Source organism: Cornus florida, unplaced genomic scaffold, assembly GCF_030987335.1.
Source record: "Cornus florida cultivar Cherokee Brave unplaced genomic scaffold, ASM3098733v1 CherokeeBrave_3.0.0_Hap2_Chr11, whole genome shotgun sequence".
NCBI lineage: Eukaryota > Viridiplantae > Streptophyta > Magnoliopsida > Cornales > Cornaceae > Cornus > Cornus florida.
In genome coordinates this window covers 122,556,238-122,569,046 of record NW_026775581.1, presented here as the reverse complement: position 1 = coordinate 122,569,046, position 12,809 = coordinate 122,556,238, and positions in this window count along the sequence as shown.

The following is a 12,809-nucleotide window of genomic DNA, read 5'->3' as shown; positions in this document are numbered from 1 at the left end:
GATTTTCATTCCAATTGAGGTAGGGAATGTTTTAGGATTATTTGTGTGTTGTATTGTGTGTTTACCATGATTATACAACATATATGTATGCCTTGTATCAAATCTAGAAAGTTAGTAATTTTTATTTTTTTGTATAAGATTTAAAATTTATGATGATGTATAACTTTGATTTGAATTGTAACATATTAGGAAATTATGCTTAGATATATTGGTTAACATATATTAAATTTGGATCATTTGATTAAGAATTACAACTTTTATTTAATATTTATCTTTAGTGAAAGTTTAATTCACATGGTTGTATCAAGTATTAAATCAAGTTGTAATGTGGTAATTAAATCGGCCTTGGCATGTTCTCTAACATAGATTAAATTGAGGACATTTGGAATTGTTTAAAAATCTAGAGGAAATTAATTAATTAGCTTGATTAATTTTGTTTTAAGTATTTTAATCACTTAACTTGTCATTTGATGTTATATATATGATAACCATGCCATATCTTTCAATATATATTAAATTAAGGTTATTTGGATTAACTTGGAATTTAGAGAATTTAACTATTTATGTTTAATTAAATTCTACTTTATTACTCCATGGATTTAATTGCATTTTGGAAGTTGTTTCTATATTTAAATCATGGATTTGGTTTTGATGTATGTTCACTTGATTACTTTTGAGCATTGGATAACATATTTGTTACATTTATATTCATGAGAATATGTTTTTCCTTATTGAATATATTGTTGCTATGTGTAAGGAATTGCACACTTTATATTTGACATCTTACATGCCATAATAGTTGTGAATTTTGAGCATATATTGTATAAGTTTCCAAAATTTGGATTGTGCTTGGTAAATAGTTGATATCTTGTATATACATGTTGATATATATACGTTGTTGCACAATTTGTTGATTTTAGAAACTTGGGGATGTCGTTGTTTGGCTACGACTAGGACTTGGTTCTAGTACAGGGGATTGTCCCTCTATATAGTCTATTGCGCATATAGGGAGGTTACCCATGGGTTAGTAACTCTAAAGTAACTATGTTGTCGGTCTGGTCTGGCGTGACGTCCGAGTATCCACTTTGTTTGATTTCATATTTCATTTTAAGTTGATAACTAGATGATATCGTAACTTGTTGTTCCTTATTTGATTTCCTATTTTGAGCTTAAGATGTAGCTTTGTGAAAGCATGCTTCATGCGTTGTATTGGAAGTTCCATTGTTGGTTAAATTGTATCGATATCATAATTTGTGTTTTAATGTTCAAATGTAGTTTAGGAATGACCTTATAGATTCATTTTGAACATAGACGTTAGGTGGCATGACCCACATTTGTTATTTTCGTATTTTAGATTTCAAGTTGAAGACTTTGAGAATCTATATCTTGTTGCCTTATATAACATGTTTCCATGTTGTTTGAATTACATGAACAATGTGATTATGATAGAAATGATCTAGGTAGCTTAGGATGCTCCCTGTGTCTCATCTTGACATAGACGTTTGGTGGCATGAGCCCCTTTAACATGTTTCACCATAAGGTGATAAAATTGTAAAATGCTAGGTCGATGTATGCTCATCTCCTACGAGTAGCTTTATGTTACTCACCCCTACGATACTGGGGCGTATTTCAGGTACAGGACTCAGGATTTGAAGATTCCATTGCTCTTTGGATGGCTTACAGTTTCTAAGTTTCTATTTTATGCAAGTGTTAGCATAAGATGCCTCTTTGTAGCCCTATTTGTTTAAACTTGTATTCGTTGATTCGTATATGTAAAGTGTACGTAAGTGCACTCTTTTCAATGTATTTAACATGTATGAGATGAGGCCGGAGGCCAATGACATGTATCTCGTTTGCTATGCACCTTTGTTTTCAAAGTTTATTATGAAAATATTAAAAAATGTTAAGTCATTACTTCATAACTTTTGCATCGGGTGTTGGAATTTCATATCTTTTCTGCTTGGACTCAGAATCAGACGATTCTTGAGTCTAATTTTATTCATTTTTCGTTGTCCTTCCAATGGTGTGCACGGTGGTACCCTTTTTAGTGAGAAATGATCATTTTGCTCTTAGTTCATCTCTTTTCGGGTTAGGCATTCTTACTTCATTTGCTTTGTTTATTTGAGTTCCGTGGCTTCATGGAAAGTCATTTTGGGGCCTTAGAGATGACATACATCTCTTGAGGTCATTTGGCTTCTTTCGCTTCCGTATTTCGGGTCCGTTATCGGGTCAACTTCCGGTTCATCACTAACGCACCGGGTTGAGAAATCCGGGTCGTTACAGGTGGTATAAGAGCTCCTAGGTTTGAATACCTTGGACGACGAGTTTTGGATGCATATCATGCTTACGTTGCCATGCTCTATGTGTTTATATGCTTCATGATAACATGTTTTGGTTTGATAACATGTTTATATGCTTACGTGCTACATGTGGTATGCCGTTTGTTTAGCATGATTTTATTATTATGTAAAGAGCATGATATATGATGTATTCTAGATCAGATTTGTATATGCATAACTGTGTTGTATATTTGGCACGACACGAGATTGGTCATTGAGGCTCGAGTTGAGTTGATGGTGATTGTAGTCACGGTTATATTGTAGTTTAGGTTGTTGTTGACCTAGAGTTGGTTTTGAGGTAGGTGGAGAGACACCTTTTGTTTAGGCTCTCGTGGGGTGAGCCATTAGGCACAACCATAGTACTGGATTTGTTGATTTTAGGCCATGGTTAGGTTTTGGATCTTTTGGGATCCTCGGTTGTTTTGGAAGGTTCCTCTGAGATTGCAATTTTCGTGGGCGGGTACGTTGTGGGCGGGTGCATGGCACTGTTATGCTACCGTACTGGCAAGCTACGAGTGCAGTTCGGACGGAATCAGCATTGGGTTTTGTTCCGACATGTGTAGTCATTTTGATCGATAGTGATGATGGTTGTTTTGGGGATCAGTCGTAGTGATCGATTTGGTTGTCTGATTGTATGGCTAGAGTTGCCATTTTCTTTAAGTTCTCTTTGCGCGATAACGCTTTTGGGGTCAAGTCGATTGATAGATGCTTCGGGTAGAGAGAGCATTGCATTGTTAGTGTCACTTGTAGTGTCACCCTTTGATTCAGAGATGGATTGTAAGAGTCTTACCATTGTGGTAAGGGCTCACGTTTGTTTTGAGACAGGTTGTTGTTGTATTAGTTTTTGGAGTCAGTGTATGGCTAGGACTGGTCCTTCCTTTTTACCTAGGCACTTTAGGACACGATGTTCATAGGGTTCATTGTTGTATCACTTTTGTTTTCTGCAGTTTCATTTACTACCATGTTAGTAGTATGATTTATGATATTGTGATGCGTGAGTAGGTGGAGGTCTATCCACGTTTGTCTTCTTGTTGTGTGGCAATAGCATGCTTTCTTATATGTTTCGAGATGCCATGTTTTTACTGCGCTTTAATGACATGCTTTTGTGTTTATGTGGAGACGTGCAGCATGTGCTTTTGATTTTCATCTATGTAAGTAGATTTTCTTTCTAGTAGTTGCATTCCTTGTCATATGCATGACTTTCAGGTTTGGTTTTCCCATTCGTTTCCCTTGGTCGCACGTAGTCTGTATGCGGGTTTCCACAATGGTTTTATGTTGGTTCGTGTTAGGGACTTCACAAGGAGTGAGTCTCTTCCCTCCGTTGCGTTATGCACTGTTTTGGGGTTGGTTGGTCCATGAGGATCATCGTTGTTATCTTGAGTCCTTGGTGAGGATTTGATAGATTTTGGTCGACTTACTTTCATGTAGGGGGTGAAGTCGTTGACTTTGTTGTCTTTCATTTCAGAGATGGAGTCATGGTGTTGTCCTTTTTAGGACTGGTGGTCCCTTTTCTTTCGTGTCTTCCCTTAGGGAGTTCCTGCCGTGGTTGTTGACGGTTGTGGTGCTCAAGTGTAATACCCCTAGTTTTCTAAAGGATAAAATTGGAATTTAAATTTTATTTTGTGTGAAATTTTAATTTGTTTTTGTGGCTAGGTGCTTATGTGTCAAATTGGTTATTTGTTTGATTTTATTTTAATTAATTGTTGGTTTTATTTTATTGGTTGATTTAAATAGATTGTTTTTTTTACTTGTATTTTTTTTAATTAAATTAATTGGCTTGTGTGTTTAAATGGATTAATTTAGTAATTATTAATTTTGATATAAATAAGTTAAATGAGTTTTTGGTTATTACGTTAGTTAACTAGGGTCTCTAGGAAGACAGTGTGTTTAACCGACATGGATACATCTTGGTTGATTTATGGGCCGACTTGGGGTAACATTAGGGCTCTGTCTCTACTATTACAAGGATTAGGATTTTAGAATTTAAGTCTATAAATACAACCATTATGCTGTAGTCTAGGGTTTACGCTCATAACTCATAGCACAAAAACGAGGAGATAATTCTGTAAAAACAGAGGGTAGAAGGAACAGAACACTGTATGGGTGGCAAAGAGAAGAACAGAGGGGACCAAGGTATGATTTTGGTGGACTATTCCAGAGCACTAGGAGGTTTTACAGAGGTTCGTGTTGCCGAAACAGTGGACACAACGCCGAGATTTCATAATTGAAATCACAGGCAAGTTCTATTCTCTCTCTATCCCTTTGTCCTGTGTTATCTGCATTCCTAGATGTCTCTAGGATTTTAATTGAATTTTAATCTAATCTGGCATGCGAAATATATGTCAAGTTGATTATCAGTATGTATATGGTTGTTTAAAACAATTCTTGAATGACTTGTGTTTGGTTTATTTTAAGCTTACAAATTGGTTCTGTTTTAATGAATGATTTAATTCGTATTGTTATAAACAAGGGATTAGGATGTCATGGAATATATATAGGATGGTTAAGATCAATTTTGATTATCTGTATATGTTCTAGTATTACCTGTAGTTATGTCTGCAAATCGAAGATCAAGTTGTATGTTAACGCATAAGGAGTCGGTAGAGGTTTTAAATCACTGTAATAAATTTCAATTGTCGAACCAAACCATTGGGATGCTATTTGGTATTAATAAGACCCTTAGGATCAGTTTTAGAAACCAACTGAAGGGTAGAAAGTGGCCGAGATCGAAACAGATCATCAGAAACGAAGAAGGAAGCGGAACAGTGGGCTTTCCCTTTTTCGAGGCGGTTCCAAAATGTTTTGGAGGCTGCTCCAAACACTTTGAGCCTGCTCCAAAAGTTTTTGGAGCCGTCTCAATGTTGGTTTGAGCCTGCTCTATTTTTTTTTAGAGCAGGCTCTTTCCATTTTGATGCGTACTGTAAGTTTTCATAAACTGTTTAGGCTCTTGGGGTTTCTGAACAGTTTTAAAACTTTAATGGGGGTTTCAATAATTAATTTAGGATGTAATTAAGGTCTTGTATTGCATAAAATACCCTCTTTGTATTAATGGAATTAACAGTGCACTATTTAACAACTTGTGCGCGGTTAACTGCTGGAAGGAAGTTAAATTGTCTAATTTTAATTTGACAATTTAGGATGCTATAATTTGATTCTAAATTAAATTTTAGATGTATGAGGGAGTCTTTTAATTAACAAATTGGACTTGTAGCATATTTTATGGCTCGGTGCTAAAACAATAAAATAGTATGCAAAGATGCAACCTAGCATGCAATTGATGGATAAAAGGAACTGAATTACTAGAATTAATTTTAGCAATTTCTTGGACAATATTATGATTTTAAAACTTATTTATATGCATGATAGAGTTATTGATTTATTAAAACTAATCTATTCATGCTCTGGATGTTAGTCGTTGAACTGTTAAACAATACATGGTTTAACTCTTGGATTTAAATTGCTGAACCTTTAAACATCTTTCTGCAATTATTTGGGTTATAGTTTGGACTTAGATTACTGAACTAATACTTAGGTTCTGTTAATCTAATTGGATGTTGGCCTAGAATTAATTGAAGAATTAATTATATATATTTTCTATCAATTACTTGGATGGATGCTGGATAATTAACTTGATGAACTATTAAACCTTGTCTTGTTAGTTACGTGGATGGATTCTGGAGTATAGATGATGAACTATTTAAATTCTGTTTATTATCTATTTGGATTATATGGATGTGTTTGATGTACTGCATAAAATGTTACATCATTTACGGATCATTTGCATGTATGTACCGGTATAGGACGGTAACATACGGAGGGACGGATTATATCAAAACGTTAATTCCGACCCAATCATACATACGGAATGGATTAACTAAAATAGTTAAATCCTACATGGATGCATGTCCTGTCAACTAAAACAGTTGAATGACATAACGGATGGTTATTTATATTTTCTGTTAGTAGAATGGATAGGGATTTAATTAATATATTTAAATCCTAATTTTATGTCGTGTCATGGCAACGAACTGTTGAGCGGCACTACGTTGGTTTGGATAGAATTTATATATATAAATTATGGTACCGCAATATGAGCTTGAGTCTCATAGTCGACGGTTAGGGTGCGTATATGCAGTAGGATGCGTAGCTAGCTATGTTGGTTGAGGTATACCCTGTTAGGCTTAGGTAGTCATGCCCACTCAGGTGCGTATTGCATGTTGCTTTCTATTCAGGTTGAGACCCTCAGCATAGTTCAGTGAGAGTCCTGTAGTGTGGATATATATTTATCTATTACGGACTATATAGATATGGTTGAAACATCTAGGATGTATCTGCGTATCGGGTCTCTGTTTAGATTGTAGTTAGGATAGAACTTGTTCATGGGCCTGACCCACTATTATTTTTCAGGTAACGGACGGTTCCAGGTCTTAGATCTTGTTCATGCTGAGCAGAGACGGCTTCTCATTCTTTCGACGACGTAGGAGCTTCTTCATGTTTTAGCAGTGGAGTTCTTCAGTTGATGATTTCAGTGTTGGAGTTTGTAGGGGTCCACCAGATGGATTCCCAAGTTGTATTAGAAATGGAGAATTTGGATGTATCAGAATAATTCTTTATTAATTTAATTTTATTCTGAGATTTCAGTATTTGGATTATCATTCTAGTTTCTTTTCAGCAAATTTTTATTTATTCCTGTTTCCTTATTTGTATTCTGTGTTCTTTTATTACTAATTGGTTTGATATCCCTAGGTAATCGGGCATGGGCCTGGCCAACCCGCATCCGGGGGTATCACATCAAGTGAGTTGATTGGTGTGAGATCATTTTACGGAGACTTATGTCCATATCTTTGAGGATTGTTTGATTCGTGAAGTGAGCTCGATGCCCTTTTGAGAATGTCTTTTGGAGACTTGTTCCAGTTTTGGAAGCCTGGATGTGGTTGACTCTTAGGAGGAGTTTTGGAGAATCGTTGTTGGATATGGCTTGCTTGTGGAGTTTTCTTGTCCTAGTTATGACTAGGCATGGCATTGAGGAATCATACTTCTAGTGGTTGTTTATAGATGGATCGAAATTGAGGAATTTTGATTTAGTTTGGTGTTGTCAAGTATGATTTTGAGAGACTCGTTCTATAACCTTAGTTGTCAAGATTTTGATGTGTGTGCCACTTTGTGGACTTGTATTTCGAGGATCTAGTTATCCGTGATAGGAATTTTGATCTGATGTTTGACTACGGTGAGTAGTCTTATAGTTGATCTATTTTAGGATGATATCTGGGATTTTGGAGATACTATTTCGCTTATCAGACTTTGGATTTGTAATTGATGTTGTTGATAGTAGTGTTTTGAGATGTTAAAATTGTTGGTCTTTTTTTTATTGAGGATTTAAAGCCTTAAGCGTAGCGGTACCTATGGCATTGTTGTCAGAGTTTTGGGATTGGCCAGGATAGTCCGGCCGGACATCTTTGGACCATATCTCAACTCTCACAAAATGTTGGTTTCTGTAGTGCTTTTGGTAATGATCATTTTTGACATTGAAGTCATTTGTATCGAGAGGTTTCATGGGTAAACCTATTGGGGGCAGGTTATGAATTAGTGCCTTATACTGTCATGCTAACGTACAAGTTGTGTGCTGTGGGCGGGTGCTAGTTGCCGTCGATACTACCTTACTGACGAGTAAGTGTGGGCGGACACTAGGAATTGTCATTGCTACTACACATTTGAGTACATCGTGGGCAGGTTCTGGTTGCTATTCGTACTGCCATGTCGTCTTTGTTTAGTACTTTGATTTGATTCATGGATATCTTGGAGTTCTATTGGTGGTTGTTTTTGGTTCCTTATGATGGTTCGTTAGGAGGGGTGCTTTCGATTGTTGTCTTCCGTTCTCTCGTCTGGCCTTACGTTCTGTGTGTGAGTTTCGACTTGTAGTGTGGCCATGTGATCACTTTTCTTTTGAGGGGTTATCCTGTCGTGAGCACGTGGATGCGAATGACATGGGGTTATACGTTGTCTTCAGTTTTGGGATTACTTTCGTAACATGTTGTGAGGGATACTCAGAGATATACTCCGTAGTTATCCTGGTTTCGCCTTTTTGTTTTGTTAGGGCTAGATTTCGGGGACGAAATCCCTTTAAAGTGAGAAGGTTGTAATGACCTGGTCATTTTTCTTCCTTTTCTTTTTCTCAGATTTTAACAGATATTTTTTTTCCGTTGTCTTTTCTTTTTTGGGTTCGGTTTTTCATCACTTGATGTTGTCTCGAGTGCTCTGGAATGATTTCCGAGACTCTTTTCCTTGGATTGACAACTTCCTTTCGGGATTGTGTCATTTTCATATTTTATTTTTCTGAACACTATTCACATTTTGTCTTTTTCTCGTTTATCCTTTTTCCTTACACAACCTCACTTTTTGTGTTCGGATTTGATTCCGGTTTTGCATGCATTCATAATATTTGACTTTCATGATAGTGGTATTTTTACTTTTCTAGAAAAGTATGTTGATTGCTTACTTCTTTCATAAAAGGGCATTAATGCATACTTTAGTGTAATTATTCTTAACTTGTGGGGTTTTAGTGTAATTAAATAAAGTAATTATTTTTCATCTTGGCGACCATTTTGCAATTAAATTTGGAAGATATTTTCAAAAAGGACCTTTTTGTAATTTTTGAAAAAGTGTGACAAGTGTCACACTCTCATTGGTTCACTTATTGACATTTGTGTGGAAACACTTTAATGCATTGGATGATGACATTTAGAGGGTGAGGATTCACCCACTTGTTGGCCTAGGATTGGTGCACTTGTTGGCTTGGATGGTTGACAAGTGTAGGTGTGGGATTAAGCCTAGGAAGGAGTCATGAATTGGTGACAAGTGTAGGTTCACAATTTAGTCCTGCAAATATTTTTGGGCCACTTTGGGATTATGGTTGACCATAGATGTGTGTGTTGACCATGGTGTAAGAGCACATAGTGAGTGGAGGATTTCTATTTCCTCCACTCACACTTAACCACATTATTTCATTCTCTTCCTTACAAGAAAACCCTAGCCTCCATGGATGGAGCTTGAAGCCTTAGGCATTGACCTTAATCTTTGAGGCCCTTCCACTTACTTTAGACCATAAAGCTTGGAATACTTTTTGTTCCCCTCATCCTCCTCTTTAAAACCCTTGAAGGATCTACCCTAACTCCTAGTTTTGCTTTGGTATCTAGAGATTCAATTCTCTAGTGAGGTATTAATCTATTATTTTGAAGTATTTTTATGTCATTATTGAGTGTTTTACATGCATGGAAGAGAAGGACTTGTATTTTGCCCTTAAACTGTTTTAACTTAAAATTAATCTTATTAAATTAAATATAGAATATGAAAATATACTCAATTAGCTTTCATTTAGTTTTGGTTTCATGTAATTTGGATTTAAAATGAATTAGTTATGAATTTTTGAAGTTGCAAGCTAGTTGCTGGAAATTTGAAGCTTTTCCTTTTTGGTCCGGAAATGAATTTTTATATGGAGTTATGATACTTCAATTACCTTGAAATTTTTACTGAAACTTCCTCCATGGGTTTTACACTACTCAGAATTTTTTCACTATTTTAGAGCATTTCTAAATTTTTTAAAAAATCTGAAACTATCTGCTGTCCATGTTTTTATTGCAGCTGGAAAACATATTTTTAAATGATTTATTTCACTATCCTTTTGACATTGGATCATGGCTTAAATTTACAGTTTTACACTCTCATATGTTTACTTCCAAAATAAATTAGGTTTGCCCAATTTGGATGTCAAATGGATTTTTCATGAATTTTCAAAGTTGGAAGCTACAGGCTGAAAATGTGTTTTCTAGGCAGAATTTGTTTCAAAATTGTGGTTCAAAACTGTTTCAATTGGGAAAATATTTTGTTAAAGTAAATTGATATTATCAAATTACAGTGTTTAAGCTTTCATTGGGCTTTGGATTCATTCAATTTAGGTTAGAATTGATTTTTTTATGAATTTTACAAGTTGAAGGTAGCAAGCTGAAAAATCTGTTCTGCAGATCGAAAATTTTGGGCGATTTTATTTCGGTGGTAATTGGGATTTTCATTCCAATTGAGGTAGGGAATGTTTTAGGATTATTTGTGTGTTGTATTGTGTGTTTGCCATGATTATACAACATATATGTATGCCTTGTATCAAATCTAGAAAGTTAGTAATTTTTATTTTTTTGTATAAGATTTAAAATTTATGATGATGTATAACTTTGATTTGAATTGTAACATGTTAGGAAATTATACTTAGATATGTTGGTTAACATATATTAAATTTGGATCATTTGATTAAGAATTACAACTTTTGTTTAATATTTATCTTTAGTGAAAGTTTAATTCGCATGGTTGTATCAAGCATTAAATCAAGTTGTAATGTGGTAATTAAATAGGCCTTGGCATGTTCTCTAACATAGATTAAATTGAGGGCATTTGGAATTGTTTAAAAATATAGAGAAAATTAATTAATTAGCTTGATTAATTTTGTTTTAAGTGTTTTAATCACTTAACTTGTCATTTGATATTATATATATGATAACCATGACATGTTTTTCAATATATATTAAATTGAGGTTATTTGGATTAACTTGGAATTTAGAGAATTTAATTATTTATGTTTAATTAAATTCTACTTTATTACTCTATGGATTTAATTGCATTTTGGAAGTTATTTCTATATTTAAATCATGGATTTGGATTTGATTTATGTTCACTTGATTACTTTTAAGCATTGCATAACATATTTGTTACTTTTATATTCATGATAATATGTTTTTCCTTATTGAATTGGAAGTTCCATTGTTGGTTAAATTGCATCGATATCATAATTTGTGTTTTGATTTTCAAATGTAGTTTAGGAATAACCTTATAGATTCATTTTGAACATAGACGTTAGGTGGCATGACCCACATTTGTTGTTTTCGTATTTTGGATTTCAAGTTGAAGACTTTGAGAATCTATATATTGTTGCCTTGTATAACATATTTTCATGTTGTTTGAATTGCATGAACAATGTGATTATAATAGAAATGATCTAGGTAGCTTAGGATGTTCCCTGGGTCTCATCTTGACATAGACGTTAGGTGGCATGAGTCCCTTTAACATGTTTCACCATAAGGTGATAAAATTGTAAAATGCTAGGTCGATGCATGCTCATCTCCTATGAGTAACTTTATGTTACTCACCCCTACAATACTGGGGCGTATTTCAGGTACAGGACTTAGGATTTGAAGATTCCATTGCTCCTTAGATTGCTTACAGTTTCTAAGTTTCTATTTTATGCAAGTGTTAGCATAAGATGCCTCTTTGTAGCCCTATTTGTTTAAACTTGTATTCGTTAATTCGTATATGTAAAGTGTACGTAAGTGCACTTTTTTCAATGTATTTAACATGTATGAGATGAGGCCGGAAGCCAATGACATGTATATCATTTTCTATGCACTTTTGTTTTCAAAGTTTATTATGAAAATATTGGAAAATGTTAAGTCATTACTTCATAACTTTCGCATCGGGTGTTGGAATTTCATATCTTTTCTGCTCGGACTCAGAATCAGACGATTCTTGAGTCTAATTTTGTTCATTTTTCGTTGTCCTTCCAATGGTGTGCACGGTGGCACCCTTTCAGTGAGAAATGATCATTTTGCCTTTAGTTCATCTCTTTTCGAGTTAGGCATTCTTGCTTCATTTGCTTAGCTCATTTAAGCTCCGTGGCTTCATGGAGAGTCATTTTGGGGCCTTAGAGATGACGTACATCTCTTGAGGTCATTTGGCTTCTTTCACTTCCGCATTTTGAGTTCGTTATCGGGTCAACTTCCGGTTCATCAGTAACGCACCAGGTTGAGAAATCCGGGTCGTTACAGAAAACAATAACAAAAGCAATGCATGTGAAAGGAATAAAATGTAAAAGAATAAATTATTAGATATTGTTCACTTTAAATAATTGTATATTTAGATATATAAACATAAAATAATACTCAAATTGTAAATTTTGAAACTTTTATCGTGTTGTGTTGTAATCAGTAAGAAGGTTGTGGAAAGAAAATAAGAAGGAAGATGACAAAGAGAACAATAGAATACAAGTGCACTGTTATAGATTTTTCAATTAAATACTATCTTAAATTTTATAAGTTTTGAATTACAATACTATCTTTATAAATTATAATATTATTGGATACAATACTATCTTTATATATGATGGCGGCCATCGGACCATATTCCATATATATGTTTATATCAACATTGTTGGCATTGGAAATGAAAGAATTAACAAGCATGACGAAAAATCTCATAAACAGAGGCAAAGAACAACCATGGATAAAGGCACCAATTGACCTAATTGCAATAAAAAACATAGTCCAACCCATCTGAAAATCTGAAAAGTTCACTAAACCCAGATGAAGGTGGATCAAAACCAGGCTCTTTCCTTGAGAAGCCTCCATTTTTATTCTCTCTCATCACTTTACT